We start from the raw sequence: 26,628 nt of genomic DNA on the forward strand, positions 1-26,628 counted from the left end.
AAGAATCATAATAATTCATTTTGGAAATTACCATCTTGTACCAGAATACAGCATCCCATGGGAAAGTGTGGTCTAAACTTTAGCAATTTTGAAATTTATAACCCAAAAAAAGTCTAGTCCAAAAGGCAGTCAGTATTACTATTGGTTACTCGCAATGATATCTCAGGGCCACAGTTCAGAAAGTTTTCAGTTGAGATATAGTATTTAAAGGTGTATGTACTCTGTATATAGACCTAAATATCCCAGACTTTCAATTCACCACTTGTTCCAAGATCATGAAAGACTTAAGAATAATCATTTAGTACCTTTTAAGGTAGTAACTCTGTGTTTCATAAATCTGTAACAGATTTAATTAAATAGTAAATGATTATTACATAATGGCTCATCTTCCTAAGATAAAAATAGAGCACAAACACCATTAACAATGGATAAAGTGTGTCACATTTTAATAATGCTAAATTTATGCTAAATATAAAAAATGTTTAGGAGGCTTTTAAGAGATTTTTTTAAATCAAGTTAATCATATTCCCATCAATTCAACAAATTGTAGCCAATTATGGAAACATTTTTGTGCTAAGTTACTTGAGAGAAAAGATATGAGAAAGAAAAATTTCTTGTCCTCAAGAGACTTGAAATCTGCTGAAATCTAAGGAAATACTGGATAAAATAACTGCAGAAATTAGAGAAATCAATTATATGGCTGATGTCTCTGATGCATGTTTAGTATACTGTTCCAACTTTTCATCAGGCCACCAGCTTCTGAGTGGCACAGCATATTATAGGAACAGCGAATCATGGCATGCACTCTTTGGCAGACCTCCTTTTCTATAATGTAGCGTTATATGGGATCTTCTATTGATGAATCTGTCTATAAGCTTTTAGTAGTGCTGGCTGAGGCCCTTCAGGTATGAAAGGCAACCCACACTCAGAATATGTATCAGTTCCAGCCAAGAAAATATGCTCTCCAATGCATGGACATGGAAAATGCATGGTGGAAGAGGTCCAATGTGATCCATCTGCTACCAAGTAACTGGCGTCCTTCAAAGGTGATGTTGTATGAGAGTTCTGCATTGTTTCTGTTAGTGCCAGGTTGGGCAGAAGCAGTTGCTAGATCATCCCTAGTGAGTAAGCATCCATGCTGTCGGGCCAATGAATAAGCTTCTTCATTATCAACACAGCTATTCCGTTTATGAACCTATGTGTTAGCACCAAGGTGGCTGGTGACAATGGCTGGCTGAAGTCAAGTGGCTGAGACATTCTGTTTTGTTTTCTAGTGCCTCTGATCCCAAATGTTCCACTTCTATCTTAAGATATATTGCTGTGGATTTTCCAGACTTTATGAAATTATGGATCTGTCAGGAATGAGCTCACGGTGGACATCTCCGCCCTGATCATTTGATGTTCCGTGTTCGGGTACATGCCTAGAGCTATCTCTCACAAGACTGTGTGGTTTTGCTCCAGAACTGTAGGAATTTACAATGTGATTCTCCATTTAGGGATTCCCATAAATTTTTCCAAAGTATATTTTTATAGAGCAGTTTCCTCCAAAATAGTAAGGTCTACCAGGTCTAATGGTAGCTCTAATGGTCTATTGCACTGGTACAGAATCATTTATTCTGAGCCCTGTTCAAAACCTTTAGTGCCATTCCGAGTTGTGCGGATTGAGTAACACTTCCAAGTGTGGAATTTGCTCCTTGGTAAAGGGATAGTAGGTGCTACATACAATAATCTTCCTTTAACCTTAAGAAAATGTCCTGAAATGATTTATGAACGTCACTGGTGTGGAAGTCTCCTCAATTTTTATAGATTTTATCTCCACCTTTTGAATATCACGTATATATGTTAGAAATTCTTCTGATGTACTTGCTCTTCCATGTGCATCTTATCAAATTAACATGATGCCATTAACATGGGAAAGCAACGTAATGTTCTGAAGAAAATCAAGATGGCTCAGGTTCTAAGCCATGATTTTGGACTACCTTTGGACTATGACATGACAGTGGGTCACAATAAATGTATATTGTTTTCTGTCCCAGGTGAATGCAAACTGTAGAAATGAAGAAGATTGCATTTGTCAAATCAGTGACTACATACGCTTGTGCCTGAGGCCTTGCTAATCTGCTCTAGCAAAGATATTATACATTGCACACTGTCTGCAATTGAGTCATAAACATACTAAATTGAGTAGTCCACGGTTGTGCTCAAAGATCCACCGGATGTTTGCAGGTTGGAAAAAAATAAACAAATAAAAGAAGATATCATGGGACTACTTTCTATACATTCTTAGGTCTTTAATAGTGGCAATAAAGAGCGCTTGGGTGGCTTAGTTGGTTGAGCCTCTGACTCTTGGTTTCTCTTCAGGTCATGATCTCACAGTTAGTGGGACTGAGCCCCTGCCTCAGGCTCCATGCTAACAGCACTGAGCCTACTTGGAATTCTCTCTGTCTCCTTCTCTCTCCGCCCCTTTCCCTTTCCTGTGCATATTCTCTCTCTCTGTGTCTCTGTCTCTCTCTCTGAAAATAAGTAAATAAAACTTTAAAATTTTTTTTAAAAACAGTAGCAATACTTGTTGTCATTTCCCAGGATGAAGTAATATTTTGGATATACCATCTTAACTACAGGGTAGTGGGATTTTTCACAGGTTTTCATTTAGTCTTCCTCTTATAATATTATCACCCAATAGACCAAAGAACCAATGTAGAATTTCTTCCAAAGTGTGTCTACTCTAATGTATTCAACACCAAGGAAACGTCACAAGGTGAGTCTGTGAGCCTAGAACACACTGTGACCTGAAGCCGATGCCTAACGTTACATTTGGCACCCAGTCCTCACTGGCCTTGCCCTCTAACCAAAGGGCCAAGACATTGCTTCCCATCCCTATTTATCTGTGTCAACTCAGGTCCTGTGTCCATCAGTCCTTGAAATATTTGGATGTTCCCTTTTTCCCATTGAATGATTACTTGAGAAAATGGTCACAGACATTTTGGGGAAGGACTGCCAAGGTAGGGCAGGGTACTTCCTTCGGAGGCCCTGGCTTCTCATTTAGTCAGTGAATTCCAGGCCTGAAAATTGCTTCAAGTCTCACAATAGGCAAGAGACTGTGACTCTTCACGGAGACAGGTGCCCGTATGGTCCTGATCTTTCCTCCTTGAATTTTGTTTTGTACAGATTGAGTTAGACTGTGTATCAGGTGAATATCATAGGTATGATTTTAAAAAATGGGAATATGTGACTTCATCAGTGTCTTTATCTGTTGTGTGGTTAAGACTTAGCTAGCTCTTCTGAGTCTGAGCTATAAAAATTCATCTTTCCCACCTGGAAGTGAGAATATCAGAAGGTTTGCGCTTGTAGCCACTGTACCCCCTTCTTATCTGCTAGGTATACTTGCTCTGGCATTGGGCTTGAGAGTCTCTCCTCTCTTAGATTGCTTTCTAATGTGATACGTTTCTACTTTGCTTAGTTCTCACCAATTTCATATTCCACTACATAAGACACAGTATCTCTTGCTCTCAGTTATTTCATCTCTCCACGAACTGGCTCATTGATATAGGTTGTGACTATATCTGCATCAGGAGTAAGAATAACAGAAGTGTGTATGTGTGTGTGTTGTATATGTTGTGGAAGTGTGTGTTTCCGGGTGGAACAAGAGAGGATGCGGTGGAAAAATCTCCCTCAAATATCTGTTTTTCCTTCTATACAGCTCCATCTGGCTCCCTAGTTCATTATAATCCAGGACTGAGACAAATAAAACATAACTCTCTGGGTTTCCTTCAAGGTTAACTTACAGAGATCTGATACAATGCATACTGAACTTAGCTATCAGAATATATATTGATTTCCAAAGGCATTTACATTTTTTAAAAAAAATTTAGCATTTATTCATTTTTGAAAGAGAGAGATAGAGCACGAGTGGGGAGGGGCAGAGAGAAAGAGGGAGACACAGAATTCAAAGCAGGCTCCAGGCTCTGAGCTGTTACAACAGAGATCATGACCTGAGTTGAAGTCAGACCCTTAACCAATTGAGCCACCCAGGCGCCCCAATTTCCAAAAGGCATTTAATAGGTTTCTCATTATATTCTTGCAGATAAAATGAGCGCATGTTGGATGAATGATAATAAACTTACCATAGTGGTTTTCAGTAACTATTCCCAAAGTTTATCGAGCTCTGAATCACTGCCAGCCTAGAGTTAGGTTTCTTGTGACATGCACTGAGTACTGTCTTATTCAACATTTTAATCAATGTCTTGGATAAAAATCAAGGTACACTTATTAAAGCAGAGGCAGATGAAAAATACTCAGATCTAAAAATAGATTTAAATCATGGTACAAATGATTAAGAGAAGTACACTATGTTAGAATTATAATTCAGCTAAAAGACCATGTAGTTCAAACCACGGATTTTATGGAGAAAGAAACTACTGCCCAGAGAGAGGAAGTGATTTACCCAAAGTCACTCAGCTTGCTTGTAAAAGAGTCAGGCTTGAATTCTGAATTGTTTTCCAAGTTCTATCTACACTATGTTTAATTTTTCTCAATAATGTCCTTAGCCATCCTCAAAATTATCCTCAAAAATTGATTTTTAATTTGCTGAATTCCAAATAGATATCAGAAACTGTTCTTATCAGTGTGGAGTCCTATATTTTGTCCAAAACAAACAAAAATTGCTTACATTGTTAGCACAGGAGAGACTAAACAGATGTGAAAAAGACATGATTTTTTTTTGCCACAGTAAGTCTATAAAATGTGATTTGACTTCATAAAAAGTTAATTCAGTCCTAGACTGCATCAGTAGACACAAAGCATTCAGACTGAGAGTGGCTTTTTCTTGCACTCTGTCCTGCAAGGATCAGACCTCTACTGTAACACACGAGCCAGTTTGGGGCTGCACCTTAACCAAATAGAGAACAGTCACCACAGGACCATCTGTGGGGAGAGAATCTGAAAATCATGACAGAAACTGAGTATTTGTTAAAACTGACAATGAGATATTTCACCTAGGGGAGACAGGCATTTTAGTTATGTATGTGTTTGTTTGTTTGCTTGGTACAAGAAGGCATTAAGAAATAGCCATAAAATGAATGAGCGATTTCTTTTAATCGTGTTCAGTTCTGTCTAAAATGACCCAAATTTTCTATAGAAAAGAGACTCTGCTAAGGCTGAATTTTCTGATTAAAAAAACCATTAATCCTCTTTGCTTTTATTAATCTAAAACGATCCCATGCCTTTTTTTTCCTTCTTCTTCTTCTCTCTCTCTTTTTTTTTTAGAAACCACAAAGAGTTCGATTTCTTTGTTTAGTACCTGAATAAGTTACCCACTGAGCCAAAAGATATAAACCCCAGAAGCACTTTTATTCCTTTGGCTGTTAGGCTGTCTAAGCAATCTGCAGTAGAAATTTTATTTGAATATTTCTCAGTTAACCCAGCCTGAATGTCTATAGATTTATGAGTTGCCCTATTGTAGTCACAGGCTTGTTTTATATCTGTGAAAGTATTTTATTTCAAAGCATAATTTATTTAATTGATAAGTAATATCTTATTTCTATGTGGTGTTAGAAGGTAGCTCAAAAAGACATTGAAAATAAAGTGTACATTTTATCTTTATTCTCTTGAAATGTCCTTTCTTTCACATTTTAGGCCTTTAAAAAATATGAGTTGAAAATATTTTCAAAGACTATGATTTGATATAAAGAAAGCTTTAATCAGTCTTTCCGTAAGTGGGAAACTTAAAATATTTTTATGAAATAAATTTCTCTGATACAACTTATACTGAAAAAATAAAATAACTTACCCTGATTTTTGTTGGTTAATTAAAAGAGTTAATTTTTTAAAAAGCCACAGCATAAACACTGATGAATGGCTTTTGACTCTGTTATCTAAACTTTAATAACAATACTCTGTATGGGAACTGTGCCCAGTGCTTTATATTTGCAACATGGGCAATATACCCAATGAAGCGTTTAGGCATAAAAAAAGTAAATTTCATCATTGTTATACACTTCAACCAAATTTCTGTTTTAAGACCCTATTTAATTTACATCAGAAAGGGTAATAATTGGGGCGCCTGGGTGGCTCAGTTGGTTAAGCGTCCGACTTCAGCTCAGGTCATGATCTCACAGTTCGTGAGTTCAAGCCCCACGTTAGGCTCTGTGCTGACAGTTCAGAGCCTGGAGTCTGCTTCGGATTCTGTGTCTGCCTCTCTTTCTCTGCCCCTCCCCTGCCCGCACTCTGTCTCTCTCTCTTAAAAATAAATAAACATTTAAAAAAATTTTTTTTAAAGGAAGTGTAATAATTGTTGATTTTGAGTAAATTTAGTAAACTTTAAACCCAGTCATTTCAGGTTTTCCTTAAACCCTCTTTCTCTCTTGGGTGTAACTAATTTAGGGAAATTGGAGTCCTAAGACCTTGAGGGTGTTGTTGAGAGATGAGTAGGAGAAATTCGGTCCTGCCTGGGTCACCAAATATCCGCTGGTGTCCATGGGATTGGTGGGCTCTCTGGGGCTCCTCAGCATCCCTTCCCTTCCTGCATCCACTGAGTTAGCAAAGTTGTTGTTACTCCACACTTTCTCTCTCCTCCTCAGTCTGATTTCTTTTTCCTTGCTCTTTCTCATTCTTCTCAGAAGCAGAGGAAATTTGGGGGTGCTCTCCCTCGGCACTCTGCAAAATGAAGTCCAGGGAGCTGGATCAGATCTTATCTAACTAGGTTCAGCATGCTGACATTTCAGATCTACTGTTGCTGTTTCTATCTAGAACTTTCCCCACATCCCTGGACCCACCCAGAAAATGGCAAAGTCTTCTCTTTGAATTGTCTAGCTCTCTTGTGGCATTCTACCATTTAATCCCTGGGCCCGGTGTTGGAGCTCATTGAAGAGATCCTCACCAGAGTCTGACTCTCGTCTTTCCTCCTCTCATTCTTTATTTTCCCAACCCTTCAAAGATTTAGACATTTTACTTTAATTTCTTCTCCATTTGGAGCAAAAGAAATGCCTTAGTATTTTTCCAGATCTTTCTCTCCTAAACTTTGACGAAGCCTAGTTTGCTACCACTCTCATTTTCTGGTCCTGTTATAATACTCTCTCTGGGAGAATAGGAATGTCAAACCCCTAAAACAGGAAAGAGGGGAGAGGCATCACCACACTCAAATAATATGGGTATGTGAAGGGGGAGGATCGAGAGGTTGCATTATACTTCATAATATTGTTTGCTATGTTCATTGTAGTGCTTACTGATTTATTAAAGAAAAACAGGTGCCCATGTGGAGAGAAAGACTGATGTCTCTCACAAAAATGTAGCTCCTTAAGGGCAGGGATTTTGTTTTCTTTACTTGTAAAATTCTGAAGCAGCGCCTGACACATAGCAGGTGCTCAATAAATACTAGTTGGATGTCTGGAGGAATGTGCATGCCATATGTAGATTGAAAGTATTCTCCGGTTCAGCACTGTGGTTCATAGTGGGGCTGGAAATAAATCAAATGATTTACAACTCTATCTTAAAACAGAACTAAAGCTTTCATAATTTAAAAATGAGGAATAGGTTCATTTTTAGACTGCATCTTTGAAATGTTAGATACAATGAGTGAGTCACTCTATGGTTGAACTCTGACAAATATCTAAAATGTGAGTGCTGTGTTGGAAGAATGGAGATTAATGGAACTCTGAGCCATGTTCCCTGGCACACTGGCTCACATTGAATGGGTCCATGACTGCCAAACACTGATCCCCTTAGTGCTGCAGGTGGCAGGGGCCTTTTGACTATCACCTCCATCTAAGAATAGCCTCCTTCTTTTGTCCAACATGTCACGCAACTCCACAGAGCAGGTAGAGCAGGTGGGCTGGGCCTAATGTAAAAAGTCCAACCTTTACTCAAGTTATCTAACTTCTTTGATCCTGTTTCTCTAAATGTTAATTACCAAAGATTTAAAGCAATGTATACAGCATATGAAATTACCAAGTATTTAAAGCAATGAATACATGTTATTATATATATTTGTATGTATATATATATATATATATATATATATATATACATATAATATATTCAGTGTTGACTGCCACATAGGTGCTATTCAGTAATACCAGTTGTTATTATTATCTGGTATGTAGAAAGGCTGATTTTGAACCAAGCTCTGTATATTACGTATACTAGCTACGAAGTGCATGTCAATTTTTAAACAGCAAAGAATTCCTCCCTGTTTTAAAATATTGATTATGTAAGAAATGTATCATTTTCTTTTTTTGAAATGTATCATTTTCTTAAGATCACTTTCTAGAAACCGAAAAAGAACTGTGTTAATAAATAGGCAAATTCATATTCTTTTAGTTCATCTCATCTAATGTAATTGGCATAGCAAATAAATTAGAAGTAAAAAAATGTAAGTCCCAGGGTAATATATTATTTTATATTATTTAAATTGAAGTACGTTCATTCTGAATTGTTCTTATTCACTCTGATTTGGGCAGTACGTTTTGACATATGACTTGAAGCAATACTAATAATCTGGAGCCTAAAATTAAAAGAGTAGCTTAAACCAAAGGCAGATCCTAACTATGGAATTATATATTAGTGAGAGATTTATAAAGACTTTGAAAATACATATTCATTCATCATTTATTCCTTTTCTTAGTTAGATTGCAATAGTTTCTTCTTTCTTTCTTTCTTTCTTTCTTTCTTTCTTTCTTTCTTTCTTGAATTCACATGTACACGAGTGGGAGAGGGGCAGAGGGAGAAGGAAGGAGAGAATCTTCAGCAGGCTCAGCATGGAGCCCCACAGGGGCTCTATCTCAGTCCATGAGATCATGACCTGAGCCGAAATCAAGAGTCGGTCGCTTAACCAACTGAGCCACCCAGGTGCCCCTCAGTAGTTTATTTCTACAAAAAACTTATCCATTTCTTTTATAAGATGGTAAATTAAGAGTCTTGGGCAGCAATTTCTTTTGAAAGCTAAAACACAGTATTTGAGGGATAGCAAAAGAAGGCTATAATTTGGATTTCTGTTTTGGAAGATTGAATAGATAATATTAAGAGTTTATTGTAGGAGATTATCTAAAATTTTAATTTAGTAAATAACTTGGCATAAAAAGAGAAGCCATTCAATGATAACATCTAAGTAATTTTGGCAGCTAGAGGTCTTTCATCAGTATTACATTTATTTTTTAAATGATTAGCTGTGTTATAGGAGGTTGCTATAACAGGATCACCCCCACCAAACAAAAACAAAAAATACTGTATATTCCATACTGTGGATTTTTCACAAGACCCAACTCAAATAAGCTGTTCAGTAATCAATAGATTTATGCTCCCATAATTATTCTTACAGAAGCCTAATGGTATTTACAAATTTTTCAGTTATAGTTACCTCTGACAGCTGAAAGAAACACCATTTTTGAGAGCCACTATTTCTTTGACCCCCAAGTCATTTGCATTTTCTAAATTTTAAAATGAATGCTTAAAAGTTTTTTAATAAAATTAATGATTATCCATTTTTTAATCAAAATTCCATTTGATATTTTTAACTCATTTATTTTATCACTATTATTTTTCTTTCTGACTTCTTATAAAACATAGAAGTTAAATGACATTTAGTTATCCAAAGATGAAATAGGCTTGCTTGTCACCCTTCTGTAATCTGTTAAGGTTGTAATAGAGAGGCAAAAGTTCTCTTTGCAATCTTTGGACACAGTGCTATAAATGTTTTAACTTTTTATTAAATTAGAGCCTGCCTTAACCATCTCATTCCAGATTTTGTCTTTTAATTGTTATAATGTCCAAATCACTCAGGGCAGTAATAGTGAAAGACAGAGTATGTTTAAAAAGAAAGAAATCACTTATAACCCATTTTAAAACATTTGCCTCAAGACAAGGCATAAGTAAGAGAGGACAGATTTTAAACAATAACACTGGCCCCTTCATTAGAGAAATAAAGTAAATGCTCCTTAGATTTCCCATAGGCTGCCATTTACCATTATCCAGTTTTGATAATGAGCTTGACCAGGTATTTTTCTCTTTGATTCAAACTGTTCTCCCTGGAGAAATAGCCCATAGGGAAGTAATCTTCTCAATCCAAATTTCCTATGCCAGGAACATTGACAATCCTGGCATCCGAAACCACTAAAATCATTAAGTCAGATAATGGCTATTTATGTAAAGTTCAGAAGGTTGTTAAATTGATTCCAGATGTCTAAATAATCTGCATTCACATTAGCAGAAGGTACATCAAATATATATGTATGCTGTATATACATTAACCTACCACCTGCCAATTATATCAGAAGAGTATAACAGGATCAGGAGTAATAACATCTTAATAGCTGTAATCTATAGCTCTGAAGCCAATTTTCTAATATGAGCCAAAATCCATATAGTTAACTCACCTTTACTTTTATCAAAATTGCTTTGAACTAAGGAAAGGAGAAAAACCTTGGACATGAACACATTAATTCCATTAAAATCATGTCTATTATTAACTTAAGGTAAGGTCTGAAAGGTATATTAAAAAGTGAGTTTTTGCTTTCTTTCAATTATTCGTTCCAAGAGAGGATTTTAACTGTTGGGAACCTTGTGTAATGCATTTTCTCAATGTTTCTCAAGAATAACTTGGGGATGTTCCTAGCAGGTCTATGTCTCTACTTACCTTTTGAATGGAGTATGGATTGTTTTGAAGATTTGGCCCACAGCATAAAGTATAATGTGTTGGAAATCTTGATTTGTGTTTGTGGATTACCCACTCCCCCCCCCCACACACACACACACTCTAATGACAAATGATCTTAGAGGCAAGCTAGTCTTCCAGTTCTAGTAGGGTCCCATAGTTTGCTGGAGTTAACAGTGTCATGGAGAAAATTTTAAATCACAGTAAGAGCTAATGGTCATAAGTAGAGATTTCTAGATGTAAAACACTCAAATGCTCTCCCAGAAGTTGTCTTTAAGGTTAAGGTACATGAGGCATCTAAGTGGTTCAACTGGTTGAATGTCTGACTTGATTTCAGCTCAGATCCTGATCCTAGGGTTGTGGGATTGACCACATTGGGCATGGAGCCTGCTTAAGATTCTCTCTTTGCCTGTGCCCCTCTCCCCACTCATGCTCGCTCTCTCTCTCTCTCTCTCTCTCTCTCAAATTAAAAAAAAATAAGGTACATATCTGGGGCTAGGATGATTTAGCACTAATTAAAGAAAAAAGGGAATATATGATCCTTTAGGGCATAGGATTTTTTCCTATTTTCCATTTAAAAATTGAAAAAAGAAGAAATATAAAGATACATAAAATATTTGAAAATACACACTCTAAAATTTGGCTTATTGTAACAAAACATAAGAGACTAAAATGATACAAGCTGCTCTGCTGAAGAAAATATGTGCATGTGTGAGCATGTTATGATTCTTCCCCTAAGGCAGTGATTCTGAATTTTTGGTACTGTGGTCACTGAGGATTTCATCATAGTGATGAACTCTCTCACCAGATAAATGCCCCTGAACCCATTTCACATGTAATTGACGACTGCCTAAAGCCAATCTATGAGCTCCCTAGAAGAAACCTCTCAATGCTACAGTCCTCATCCTAAAATATTTTACAGTTAGTTAAGCAGTTGAGGCAACCCCACACAAATGTGACACATGCCTCAAAAGGTTTGCAAGGAACTGTTATGGCTGTTAAGGTGAGGGGATGGTTATATATTGATGGATGGGTCTGAAAGTTTCATGCTAGAGATTTTATTTAAATTAGAAACAGGGAGGGACACCTGGGCAACTCAGTAGGTTAAGTGCCTGACTTCAGCTTAAGTCATGATCTCATGGTTCCCGAGTTAGAGTCCTGCATCAGGCTCTGTGCTGTCAGCTCAGAGCCTGGAGCCTGGAGCCTGCTTTAGATTCTGTGTTTCCCTCTCTCTCTGCCCCTTCCCTGCTCGTGCTCTGTCTCTCTGTCTCTCTGTCTCTCTGTCTCTCTCTCAAAAATAAATAAACATTAAAAAAAAGAAGAAGAAAGAAACAGGGAATATACTGGATTTGAGAAGAAACAGACTAGTTGAGTATACCCCAGAGGGGAAATGTAAGGACAAGATCAGAGAAAAGAAATCTCTGGCCTGTTTGGTGATTGGCTCAATTCCTCAAAGAGATTGGCTGAAAAATAGTCATTTGAAAAATTGTTGAAAACTTGATTAGGAAGTTAATCAACTCAGGTTGATTAGTTGATTGCATATTAGATTACAGTTAAAAAAATTATTGTTGGTAAAGGAAGCCCATGGCAAATATTAAAAAAAAAAAGTGACTTTCTTAGAGGTGCAATGGAAAGATTAATATGATGAAATTCATAGGATGCAACAAGAAGAAAAGCTAGAGGTGTGCAGAGAAAGATGAAAGTCCAAACTAGGGTGGTAATATTAAGAAAGGAAAGGAGGCAGCAAATTGTAAAAGAAAAATGCAATTTGCAGTTGTTTAGATGCGTACAAATATAAATATAAGCAGATCCTTAATTCACAACTTGAAGTTGTTTGCTTTACATATCAATAGAACACAGTGTGTGTTTCATAGTTTTAGAAGGAGTTTCAAGGGATCTGAACTATATTCTGCTCTGGAATGCTCACGGTATTAACAAATTAAAGCCTAGGAGAAGCTCCACTTAATTTTAGCAATGGTGTGTGAAGCCTCTATTAATATTCCAAAACAATTAAGTATTCCGTAGTACACACTTTCTAATTCTTCTGTCAGTAATGGATAGTATCTCACAGTTCTGACTTTTGTTGTGACAAGCCATATTTGCTTATCATTTTTATTTTACATATATCATTGCTTATCAGTGTGTGCGTATCAGGGAGAGGAGGTAATTTTGAGCCATACTGATTTTTGAATCATCTAATATTTTTAAATAGAAGATTTTCTACTATTGCTTCATTCAGATGAAAACGATCTACTTGCAAATATCTTGGAAACTCCAAGTGAAAGTCCTAAAAGCAAAGACTATAAAACAAGAAAAAACTATAAAGAGCAAAGCTTTTATAATGACTAGAGTTATGAAAAGTAATTCAAATAAATTTAGCATTTTAAAAGTGAGCAAAAACAGGTAAAATAATTATGGATCCTAAGCACTGTATTAAAACACTCCTTATAAAAAACATAGTCATGATGCTAGTTATTTGTTTTTTCAGTTAACTAATATGGGGTAATTTTATTTGTAGATAAAAATTTGGGGCATGTAAAAGACGCTTTGCAATGACTTGTTTTGCTAGAATAAAGATATCAGAATTCTCTCTTTTCTTATAAAACCTATAAATCTATATCTTCATGTTTGTGATTTTAATTTTATTTTCTATTCTCGGTCTACAGTTGCTGCTGAGACAATGAATGATTGGGAATCTAATTATATTACCATTTTACAGAAGGTAACAAATAGATAAGCAATGAAATGTCTTCATTTTGAGTTTTAGAAAAATGTAAAAAGTTATATTTTTCAACACAGCAAAACAAATAAGTATCACATCGTGACTTCGAGACAGAAAAGAATTTGTTTTCATTTTTGGTATTATCTACTGATGTGTGACAGTTGCATTTTTTTTTTCCAGATGAGAGTTGTGCATCAAAGTTCAAGTCCCAAGAGATGCTATCAGTCTGAACAGCCCAGTGAACAAATATTTGTGAACCTTCCTTCCAAATGAAATGTTCTATAGAAAGGTGGAAGTGGTAAGAAACCGTTGAAACAGTGGTTAAGAAGGTAGGTCTTTGTGGGTACTGATGGGAAATAGTCGTTAGGGGAAAGCTGCTTCACCACACAGGAAACAGAAAAACTCTTGAAAGCCTCTTGTCCAGCTGTGGCAGAGGAATTTACATAGATAACATTTTAAAGCCAGAGAGCTTGTATGTACTCAACTGGTGACCAAGAGAGGAGGAGGCGAAGTTCCGCAGGGGGAGAGTGGAACAAAAAAATTTTCAAGTTGCAAAACCTATTCACTGCGCATTTTACATATCACGTAGCTACATGTCTTCCCAGAAGAAGATGTTCAAACTAAAGACCTATAGGTCTTCAGGTTGGAAAAAATGACATGAGTTTCAACAGAGGTTGGAGCAAACAAACAACTTTTAAAACAAAACTCACAGAATCATGCTATATTAATATAACTATTCTTGAAGCCCTTGGAATTGGAATATTTACATTTTCTGTTTATAGGTGTTTAACATATAATAAATACGCATATTTCCAGTAAGTATTTAAAATGATAATAACGACAAAGTTTGTCATTTTTTTTTTTTTTTTTTGCTCACTTCTTAGGAGCTGCTTTGCTTTCGTGAGTTCACTTAATTGTTTTGAAAAGTGTGTGAGCTTGGAACTACTCTTCGCATACAGGTGAGCGAATGGAGATACAGAGTCGATGAGGCTCTTGACCAAGAACATAGGACGCAGAGTTTGAACACTGGTGTGTTGAACTTCAAAGCTTGTGCTTCTCAAGCACGCTGGGCTGCTGCCACCGTACTCTTTTGAACCATAATTGAAATAATTACTTTCCACTTTTTTTTTTAGTTCTCTCTTCTATTTTCAAGTAATTCTTTTCTCTTCTATATATCTCCATATATATCCACATAGTTTATCCTTAGATAAAACTTTGGAAATGATTTTTTTGGAAAGGTGTCTTTATGGCTGCTGTTTTTCAATTATTATTCTTCCCCAATATTTTGACATATTTATCAGAGTTATTTCATTTAAACACTTTGAGATTAAACATGCTTCAGCAATAATATTGTGGCTGTAACTCAAATTCTCACTCACATGTAAATAATTATGTGCATTTGCTATGAAATATATGTGGAGAAAAGAAGCATAAAGCAGAAAATGACCTGGAAATTAAACTCTTTAACAGCTTGATTCAGTGGTCTTTCATAATGTTCTACTCATCCAGTGAATTTATAATAGCTCAAATACGTTGGTAATTTGTTTAAGCAACTTGGGTATCATTATTGGGGGGAAATCTCAAAGACAAACACCCTGATACAGTAATCTCTAATTTGAGACCATCTTCACATTACAAATAGCTGCTCTGCGTATTCTTTCCATCTTCTTACCTACCTATTTCATGCATCCCCTTTTCATAGGTGATCTAGTCTAGCAAGAAAGCTACCTCAGGTTGCCTGTTCACCTGGCATCCAAAATCTAAACAAAAATGTTGTATACTATCCTCTTTCTTCTTTTCCCTGATCTAAGTGCTTCAGGGAGGTGAGATTGGATCTGTACAATTGTTTTTCTTTATCCACGATTCCATGCTTCACTTACATAAAGCCTAGTTCATCCCATTTCTAAGTGCCACTCGAATGTTCATCACTCTTCCAATTACTCCTTGAACATATAAAAAATCAATCTCTCTCCTTTTTAAAGTATGTAGAAGACTTCTTCAGGACTTTCTCTTCCTAATATCACTATATATTTCTGTATCATACTCTAATTGAACTTACATCAGCCTAAAATATAATTACCATATGATTTCACTAATTTTTTTATTTTGCTTAATGCCTAGTTTCTAGTAACCCATACCTGTGTGTTTTACAAGTGTTTACAATTCACTGATGATGCTTAGCTAGGCTTGTTTGGGGCTATCCTGAGAACCAAGACAGGCCAAAGAGTGATTGACTATAAATCACCCTCTGAGACACAACTTTTTTATGCTGGAAAATGGCTATAATTGTACATGTGTAATAGGAAAACTCTTTACAGGGTCCAGAGTTGTATTGTTGTTCATTTTTTTAATACAGCTCTTTTGGATTTTGAAATAGATTGTTGAAATTAAAGTATTTACATGAGGAGACCGTTTAGGGTAATGTAGTACAATCCTCTCATTTCACAGTTGAGGAAGGTGAGATTCAGTCTTTTGTGTTCATTGAAGATCGGATCAAGGATCCAGTTATGCTCTGATTCCCAATGCTGTGTATTTAATTTAGTATAATTACTATCAGTTAGTTTCAGCTAATAAGGCATGCAGCCAAGGGTTCTGGCCAGGTTAAACATAAATATTCAAAATAATCTGGATGCCTTTTAAATGCCCAAACATTCCTATTTTAGAGGGAAAATGTGATGACATTAGTATATTCAGTCAGGCCCGAGATATATATTTGGATGCCCTCGTGGCCACTGATTTACACACTTTGAGATTTTGAAGGCACGAGTCTTGAATAGCATTTAGTGATAATACTCTTAAGATCCAATTGGATCCTTAAGGCAATTTCTTTTAGAGTGAACCACGTGAAATCACTAAAATGGAAATAACCTAAGTCACTAGGTCTGAGCATAAATAGCTGTGAATGAGTAAATATAAATTCTATGACTAATGACTTTGAGGACTTCTACTTGACTTCAGTAACAGCATTTGAGTTTCTTTCATCAGAAACATTGCTCCTGCTACACTTTAAATGCAGTTCTTTGGTCTTGAAGAAGAGCTGGCAAAGAGCCTTTAGTCGTATATTTCACATTGTTTAAGCATCTTTAATCTTCTCTGTAGGTTAAATTCCTTCAATCAAATATCTTTACTTTGTTCAAAAGGTAATGATAATTCATAGTCTTTGAATCTTCAATACTGTCTACTGTCTGGCTCTTGCTCTGCAGTTGTTTTTGTGTCTTTCATTAAGGCCAGGATGAAACTCAAAAATCACAAGCAGGGGGAGCTGGGCTGTGTTTGTAAAGATAGTGCATTTTGATATTTTTATTTTCATGTTCTTTCTCTGCATTACCATATCACAGGTAGATGTTTTGGTTTTCACTGTATATATTATTTATCTTGATCCAGTCTGAATAAATATCTAGTCTTCTCCCAGTAATTTTAATTAAGTCCTTGTTAAATTAAAATGGGGCACACTCAAATACACACACACACACACACAAATTTACAGTCGCAATCATGATTGTATTTGATTGTATTTTTATTCATTTGCACAACTAACAACCTTTGTACTATGCCTTCTCAGGCATACATTCTTGGGTCTATATGAATTCTGACAAGCTATGCTGAATTTACTATTGTTCCCTGGTCTTCTAGGTACCGTTGCTGAGACCAGCAACATTGGAGTATAAAAGCTAAAATGTGATGGAAATGAGTTTGATCAGTCAGCTCTTGAGAATAGTAGGGCAGATTGGCACAGGGCAAAGAGAAAGAATTTTATTGAAATTTTTAAATAAGATTTTATAATTTAAGAAAGAATTTGAAATGTGTTAAAAATGTAAGAGAAGTAGGCTGAGAGAAGACTAAATAAGAGAAAGAAGAAAAAGCATATATAAATAAGTGTAAGTCTGTTAGGCAAAATGTAAAAATATTGGAAAAAAAGATAAGTTAAACAGACTGTTTTAATTTTTTTTTTCAACGTTTATTTATTTTTGGGACAGAGAAAGACAGAGCATGAATGGGGGAGGGGCAGAGAGAGAGGGAGACACAGAATCGGAAACAGGCTCCAGGCTCAGAGCCATCAGCCCAGAGCCCGACGCGGGGCTCGAACTCACGGACCGCGAGATCGTGACCTGGCTGAAGTCGGACGCTTAACCGACTGCGCCACCCAGGCGCCCCTAAACAGACTGTTTTAAGATAGGCAAATTATCTCTATACACCAATATCTATATTGGAAGAGAAAACAAACCACAAGTCAGAAATACTGCACAAATGAGAAATAATCATCATTGCCATTGCTATTTCTTTTACTTTCGTTCATACTAAACACAAATAACTTCCTATAAACTAAGTATGGTATTATTGTATCATTCGAAGTAATTTGCACTGAATTCTACATCTTTTCTTCACTCTCATTTTTATGATGCTTATATCACATTATTGTTCAGTCACCTTATTGCATAATGTCATTCATTAATCCCAATCATGTTAACCCTTCAGACACCTTTAAAAGTGCAGAATGTTTTATTCCTTTGTAATGTTTGTTAGGATTAAATAAAGGTCACTTTCAAGAAAATGCCTAGAACACCTACCAAAATATCTAGAATATTTATCAAAAAAACACATCAATTGGGTTTTTTTTTATCCCAGCTTTACCTCACAGACCTTCTTCTTTGTAAATGAAAAAGAATTTTTAGCATTTACTTTAATATTTTAAATGTTTAAATTATCTAAATTCATTTTAGTTTCCATTTCTTTGGCCAGCTGGCTCTTTTTCATGATCTGAATGGTGATGGTGATGATGACGATGATGGAGAAGAGAAAGGAAGGAGGTGGAGAGAAGAGAAGATTTTCTAAAACACTTCCACTCATAGTGGACCTCATTTCTAAAATAATAAACTTACTAAATAGTCTCTAAACTCATCCACTGGTCTAAAATAATGAAACTTGTTATACTGAGGTTTTAATTTTTGGTTTTTATTCAATATGATCTAATTTCAGAAATTAACTTACAGATGGACCTAAGTGTTAACGGCTCAACAGGACTTGCTCACATTCAAAAACAATTTTTTTTGATCTGTGCTTTTTTTCCTCTATGGTTATTTTTGAGGTATTTCAGTTTTAAAAAAAAAACCACTACATTAAATGATTATTTGAGCTGGCCGATTTTATTTATATGGTAGATATTGTGGTTAGTTACTCATCGGGAGACTGTAGCTGATATCCACAGTCCCTTATTATCTCCAACAATTTGAGAAAGTTTACTTATGAACAACACTGAGCGCCTGTTTAAAAGTTTTGAAAGGGAAGTTATAATATCAACTTTGCAATATTTTGGCTGACTAAATAAAAGTATGTATGTAATTCATCTAGCACTCATAAAAGATAAATAATAGATACTCTAAGTAAAAATCTCTATTTTTCTGTTCTCACTTGTCTTCATATTACTAAAACTTATTAAAAACTGTATTATTTTATTTATTTATTTATTTTTAAACGTTTATTTATTTTGGGGACAGAGAGAGATAGAGCATGAACGGGGGAGGGGCAGATAGAGAGGGAGACACAGAATCGGAAACAGGCTCCAGGCTCTGAGCCATCAGCCCAGAGCCTGACGCGGGGCTCGAACTCACGGAGCGCGAGATCGTGACCTGGCTGAAGTCGGACACTTAACCGACTTCGCCACCCAGACGCCCATGGCATTATTTTAAAATGCCATGTTCTTAAAATCCTGAATCTGTCTCCCTTTTACATTTAGCTTGGGTTTGCATGCTACTTAAGGGATGGTGTTACATTTCAAATACTGCCAAGTGTTCATATGATTTTACTATATCAATTACTTTTAATATTTGGGTTTTTTTTTAATGTTTATTTATTTTTGAGAGACCATGCATGAGCAGGAGAGGAGCAGAGAGAGAGAAAGACACAGAATCCGAAGCAGGCTCCAGGCTCTGAGCTGTCAGCACAGAGCCCGACACGAGGCTCAAACCCACAAACTGTGAGATCATGACCTAAGCCGAAGTCAGACTCAACTGACTGAGCCACCCAGGCGCCCCATAAACTTTTAACATCTGCAAGAAAAAAACTATTTTAATAGTTGAAAATTATCATTTTCAAAAAGATTTTTTTATTTGAAAAGGTGGACTCCTATTTTGTTCATGCTTCTAATTAACATGAATAACCAGTTCATTTACATTGAGATATGAATGAATTTTCATCTACTGGTAGAGATAGGAAATGTGACTGTGTCTTTGAGAGGAAGTACATGATGTGGTTTGAGATTATAGTAACTGATTTTGAGTCTATTATATCCCAGAATGCACAAATGAATACACTGATTAAGCAGATCTTTATCAAGAAATTAATAGATATGATTCTAATTGCCTTGAGGTCCGATATAAAATATGACTGAATGTAATTATGTAATTTTGTATACATTTTGGTTATACCATTGTTACCCTTTTTGATGATGATGATGATTCCAGGTTTTTAAATTACCTGGCCAAGAAGAAATATATGACTAATTTTCTTTAGAGAGAAGGCTGTACTGAACTCAATTTTCATTTGTCAGTCAAAACACTTCAAATTTAAACTTTTTGGTAACATGAGGTGAGGGTACTGAACTAGACAGAAGAAATTCTACACTTAGAGACACTTACCATAGAAATGAATGTCATTGCATGTACATCATTAGAAAATAGAATTGATGGATCATCCACATGGCTGAGGTGGACACTAATGGAAAGTCCTGTGAATCTGTTGAGATCATTTGAATATGCCACTGTAGAGAGAAGCATTGAAACAGCATAGGTGAGCCAAATCATTCCAGGATTTCTGGTTTGGATAGTGTGATGAATGGTTTTCTGGAAAGGGAGAGAGAGAGAGAGAGAGAGAGAGAGAGAAGAATTCAAAAAATATATTCTGTTCATTGCCAAAGATTTACAGATAAATTACAGAAAGATTGGAACCTCATTTTCAGAATGCCAAATTATAACACATGGGGCATTTCCTGAATGCTCAATCCAACACTTGATAATAACATTAGAAAAGTTTACATCACTTCTGGGATAATAGCAGGATTCACTTGAGAAACATGTGAATGACAGACTATGCTCTAGTTCATCATTTGGCCAACTGCTGAGTCACCAACTGTCACTCCAGCCAGTTCACATGGGGGCTGATGAGTGTGCCTTGAGTTATCACAACAAGAACAGCATGAACAGGCAACAAAAGAAACTGAGTCTTTCACAATGGCATCCACTATGAAAATCATTTGATCTTTTAGGATAATAAAGATGGAAATAATTTGGATAACACTCATATATTTAGCCATTCATTATTTTTAATGACACTTTAATCAATGTGCAATGAGGAAAGCAGTATAAAAGGAGATTGAACTCCCCACACTTAAATTATTCAGTTATCTGGTGAGTAGTCTATCTTTTTCAGTTAATTTTCCTACAGAGCTGCCCCCAGAAAGCCTACTCATGGCTAAAAGGTTCTTGAAGGTTACTTTTCATTTCCACTGTCGATGACACTACTTTTGGCAGTCAAAGACTTCCTATAGTTAAAGACCTAAAGGCACTCTTAAATATACAAAAATGCTTCATGGCAGTAACTATAAATACCGTTAAGCATTTGTGTATTTGGGGAGGGATGAGATAATGTGAGAAAGTTAGGATAGCCTTCGTGTACATATGCTTAAATTAATATTTTTCATTATACTTACCTGTGTATAAAAATTTATTACATGTATATAGTATATTTGTTATCCCATAGGATGTGTTTCAAATATTTGGGAATACTGAAGAAATACACATAAATACATTATAAAATCTAAAGTATTACTCCACATTCAAATTTCATATTCTGGCTTTTCTGTGATGTTTACATCAATTATCAATAAATATATGTGCATACATATGTTAATGGAAAAATGTCTAAATATCTATCTCTTAGCTATAGTTTCCTCTAAAGACTTTATAAATATTCTGAAGTTATATTGTGTAAAATGTTTATGCAAAGAATTATTTCCTTTTTTAAGATGATGAAAATTAGTAATTGATTTTATCCTGTTAAAATAATGCCGTAGCACTTTCTTATTGCTGAGTTTCTCAGAATGCATTTTCCCCCTTTGTAAAGAGCTTGGTAATTGTTGCCTCTTAGTCATTTAAATACAATGAAACATTGTTTCGATGTTTCATCATCTAAAAATAGAAACAATGAGGGAGAATTTTAGTCCCCTATAATTGCTAAAAAACATACTTTGTAATAATAAAATTAAAAATTGGAATCTAGAAAATTCATAATTTTTAGACTTTTTTCAATATTTCTTTCAAAGCCACAATTTGTAGGACGGACAAGTTCACTGTGTTGTTGATATCAGGATGATAAAGAGCTTAGATTAACAGTTTATTTTTTTCCTTAATGTTTATTTATTTTTGAGAGAGAGAGAGCATGAGCGAGCAAGCACAAGTGGGGGAGGGAAAGAGAGAAAGGGAGACACAGAATCTGAAGCCAACTCCAGGCTCCAAGCTGTCAGCACATAGCTCAATGTGGGGCTCGAACCCACGAACCTTGAGATCATGACCTGAGCCAAAGTCGGCCGCCTAACTGACTGCCACCCAGGCGTCCCTTAGATTAACAGTTTAGATTAACTGATTATTGATTTAGAGTCAAGTGTGTGTGTATGTGTGTGTGTGTGCATGTGCGTGTGCGTGTGTGTGTGTGTCACTTAAGTAGCTAATCAGAGATGGGAAGACCAGGTCGGTTAATATATTGGCTGGTCGTTTGTCTCTGATATCACTCAATCACAGAAAATATCTCATATGGGAAAGCATCTACATAGTAAATAGAATCATTAAATCCACCCAGAAATTGTTCACAGGAAACCTTCTCCGCATTTCTTATGCCTGGGTGCCCCTTCTATGTCAAGGGGACTGGGGAACACCATCCTCTGTTTCCCACATCATGCTAAATTAATTTCCTGTAAATTTGTCTGTTTCATATCACTAAATTATTTGTTGAGTGTCTACTGTCTACACAAAACTATCCTTGATGCCAGAGCCTATATCCCACATTGTATCCCCTAGTACTTAGGAGTACATAGAACTCAAAAATAATGTTTTCTGAAAAAAGTATACACAAATAAGAGATGAAATAAGAAATTAGACAGAATGAACAGACATGCTTTCTGAATTCTGAGTTATCTAATTATGTGTCCTGGGTTTCAGAGTTGGAAAATGATTGCTGCTCATCCGCTGGTAACAAATGACTTTGGACTTCAAGAGAACTTGTGCACAGCTGCATGTGCCTCTCAACCCACCTCTGGATGGCATGGAGAGAGAGGCTGGGCTCTGTATATGTCTCTGCCTCTCATTTAAAAGAATTTTCTTTTTCTAAGTTGCGACAGAGACCATGCTGCAAGGACCATAACAAGCATTTTTTCTTTCTGAATTTTGGTACTAGTTAGGAATATCAACCAACATTTATTTCTTGATCCTCTCACAGTCCAATGCATGTCACTGGGGTGGGAGGCTCTCTGCATACTGCTATCCAGGACCCAGACTTCTCTGTATTTCTCCCCTAAAGCTTCTGAAGTTCTTACTGGCATCTTCTCCACCTAGGTGAGTAGTAAGCAAAGATAACAAACATGGGACATGGCATGAAAGTGTTTAGGAGTCAGATCTGGAAATGGGTACATCAGTTTCACTCTTCTATTGGCCAGCAGGCCCCACACACTTGCAAAGGCTCTTGACAAATGACTAGCAGTGTGCCCGGGAAGATGAGGAAGAACATGGCCACTGGTGAGCACTAACATTCTCTGCTATTAAACCTTCATGGTGTTTAGGAGTTTATTTTAATGATATTTGTCACTACTAAGCATTAAAAAAAAAAGGATAGGAAAAAATAAGAAGAAAAAAATGTACAAACTGTCTATTAGCAAATGATAGTTCTGTTTTTCTCTTCCCAAACAAAATAGACATTGGTCTTAAGTGTTTGGGAAAGGATAGAAATTAGACTTCTGCCAGGAAGTTTTCCATAGGTGAACTTCCCATAGCTATGGGAAAATGACCTAAAGTAATTTGTAATAGGCAAGTATTTTTAATCAGTCATATATATGGGTATATGTGTGTGAATCTGTATCTGTATTTATATGGCAATCTCTATATGAATCCACACACATCCATATACTTCCTCCCAGGAGTTGTATACTTCTTGCCTTGCTTAAGAAATAAAGGTATAAGGGGTATTTTCTAGATTAGAAATCAGCAGTTAGAGTGAGAGCACAAAAACATTCTTTATTCCCTTCCATTGTGGTGTAAGCTCTCCCCCAAAGTCTAACATTTCTCTTTGAATTATTTTTCCTTTTTACAACGGAAGGGAAAAATGTGTCCCCTGGAGGCATTTCACAGGGTTAGAGTAACAGCCAGAATTTCTCACATTGCCTTCTATAGGACCTTGAAATCTCAAAGGCAAGCAAAGTCAATAGGGAGGTTCTGTTGCTTATGGTTCAGTGATCTCATCCTTGCTTTGGGCAGGCTATGGTGATAGTAAGAGTTTAAGAAATGCAGGTTATATTAAAAGTTTCCTAGGCATCTGCACAGCTAGGACAGAATTAAGTAGAATGTCATCTGCAAATAAATCAACTCAACATTTGCATGATATATATCTCTCTTTATAAAGGTTTTCTTACACATTGTATGGTTTTACAGAAATTTCACTTTATAATTTTTGTTAATTTTATTTTTCCCCTTATAGATTTCTGGATATTTTATTTATTATAATTTAACTTGTAAACAATAAGATATTTAATATCAAAATTATTCAGATAACATTTTTAATTAGCTTGCAGGGTGTTTGCTCTCTTTTTCTTCTTTCCATTATACCAAATTTAAATGTTTAACTTTAATAAAATTTCATGTGAAATAAAATAAATATGCCAAAAAGTGTTTATTCATCAGGTATGTTTTCATATACTTGAAGTCAAGAAAAGCTATTAATATTGGATACTGTAGTAAAAACCCAAACATCTGTCTTAGATCAAAGCTTTTCAGTATTATCCTGCTGATCTGAAATTATCTTACTGTAAAATTTAATGCAAAAGAAGTACTTTAGGTATATCATAAATACTTAAAACAACATTTGCAAATATAGTCAATGAAATGAAAATAGCCTCCTACTATATGATCTAGTGAAAAATAAATTTATAGTTTATTTAATACAGAATAATTATAAGCTGGTTACTAAATTCCCTATAAAAACCACTTTCTCACCTTTTATTTTTATAGTTTGAATGACATATCTATTTATATAATATTAAATATAATTACTAAAAGAGCTATTATAGATTTATCACATTTATTTATTTGTGACATATAATATTGATAGCCTATTATGTTCCAAGTATTATACAGCAATAATTTAGAAAATGACATGTTGATAACTACCACGTAGTATAACTGTATTTTATATCATTCAGAGCATTTTCACATATAGTATCTTATTTGAGTCTCAGAAAAAAGTGAATTTTCTTAAAAAAATTTCTGGTACCCAAATCTTTGATATTTTTCTCTAGTACACCATGCAGACTTTCTATTGAAACATGAAAGTTTCTAGAATATTTCATATAGGTAATCTTCTAGCTAGACAATATTATTTAGGTCATACTTTCTTCCTTTACTTGCCTACACAATAAGAAATTTCATAGATTTGAGAAAGGGTAGAGCTAAATACTATCATCCCTAGGAGCTGGGTTTAAATTAATTGCAAACTTTACCTTCTACTATATTCTACATGGTATCAAAGTTTCATTAGATGAAAAAAAGATGAAAAAAGTATTTTTACAGTTCATTTACTGCTTCAATATCCATACACCATTAGTTGCAACAACACTAAACTTGAAATCATGTGACCTGAATCTGAGCTCTCCTACACTTACCAGCCACACCACTGAGCAAGTCCTTCAGCCAGTTTCCACCTCTGTGACAATGGTTTTTGTTGCTGCTGTTGCTGCTGGTGGTGATGATGACAGGAAAATAATTATTCAGAGCTTACTCTCTGAAGTCCTTCACCTTGATGCTTAAAACGTATCCTATTTAATAAAACTTACTTCATAGTGAGATTGTGAAGTTATTTATTATATACATATGTAAGTATATGTTCACATACGTAGATCCAATGTCTCCACATTCAATGCTGTGGTAAAAAAAAAGTATCACTTTCTAAAATTTATATGAAAAAACAAAAAATCCACAATAGTTAGCACAACATTGAAGGCGTTGGAGGCAAAGTTGGAAGACTAACACTTATTAAGACTTATTTATTTATTCATTTATTTATTTATTTGTTTATTTATTTATCTTTTATAAACAATCTTTTTTTAATGTTTATTTATTTTGAGAGATAGTGTGAGCAGGGCAGGGGCAGAGAGACACAGAGAAAGAGAGAGAGTGAGAGAGAGAGAGAGAGAGAGAGAGAGAGAGAGAATCCCAAGCAGGTTCCATGCTGTCAGCAGTTTGTGAGATCATGACCTGAGCCAAAATCAAGAGTTGGACACTTAGCAGATTGGGTTGGACACTTAGCTGACTGAGCCACCCAGGTGCTCCAAGCCTTATTTTAAAAATTTTTTAATGTTTATTTATTTTTGAGAGAGAGAGACAGAGAACGAGTGGGAGAGGGGTGGGGGGGGGGGCAGGATACACAGAATCAGAAGCAGGATCCAGGCATCTGAACCAACAAACCATGAGATCATGACCTGAGCCAAAGTTGGATGCTTAACTGACTGAGCCACCCAGGTGCCCCCCCCCAAGACTTATTTTAAAGCCCCAGTCATCAAGATGGGGAGGTACTGGTGAAATAATAGACAAGTAAACCAATGGGACAGAATACAAGGACATAGATCCACGTAAACATAGTCAACTGATCTTCAACAAAGGAACACAGTAATATAATGGAGCAAAAATAGTCTTTTTTAAAGAAAAATTTTAATGTTATTTATTTATTTCTGAGAGAGAGAGAGAGAGAGACAGACAGACAGACAGACTGTGAGCAGGGGAGGGGCAGAGAGACAGAGAGACACAGAATCAGAAGCAGGCTCCAGGCTCTAAGCTGTCAGCACAAAGCCTGATGTGGGGCTCAAAGTCATGAGCCATGAGATCATAATCCTGAGCCAAAGTTGTATGCTCAACGGACTGAGCCACCCAGGTGCCCTTAAAAAATAGTCTTTGTAACAAATGGTACTGGAACAACTAGACGTGCATATGCAAAAAAAAAAAAAAAAAAA

The 26,628-nt window shown here is 35.7% G+C and overlaps 1 long non-coding RNA gene across 3 annotated transcripts in view; it reads right to left on the minus strand.

Annotated features, from left to right (window-relative positions):
• Window positions 1-26,628, minus strand: part of LOC109495685 — a 401,491-nt gene that overhangs the window by 30,887 nt on the left and 343,976 nt on the right. The window contains exons 5-7 of one of the 3 annotated variants that reach the window (XR_006591601.1): window positions 25,285-25,358; window positions 22,830-22,965; window positions 20,003-20,206 (exon numbers count right to left, since the gene is read on the minus strand). This is a non-coding gene — a long non-coding RNA (uncharacterized LOC109495685). The remainder of the gene's footprint in view (window positions 1-20,002; window positions 20,207-22,829; window positions 22,966-25,284; window positions 25,359-26,628) is intronic. The other 2 variants (XR_002151291.2, XR_006591602.1) reach the window with 2 other exon arrangements.

This window comes from Felis catus, chromosome F1 (genome assembly GCF_018350175.1).
Source record: "Felis catus isolate Fca126 chromosome F1, F.catus_Fca126_mat1.0, whole genome shotgun sequence".
NCBI classification, from domain to species: Eukaryota; Metazoa; Chordata; class Mammalia; order Carnivora; family Felidae; genus Felis; species Felis catus.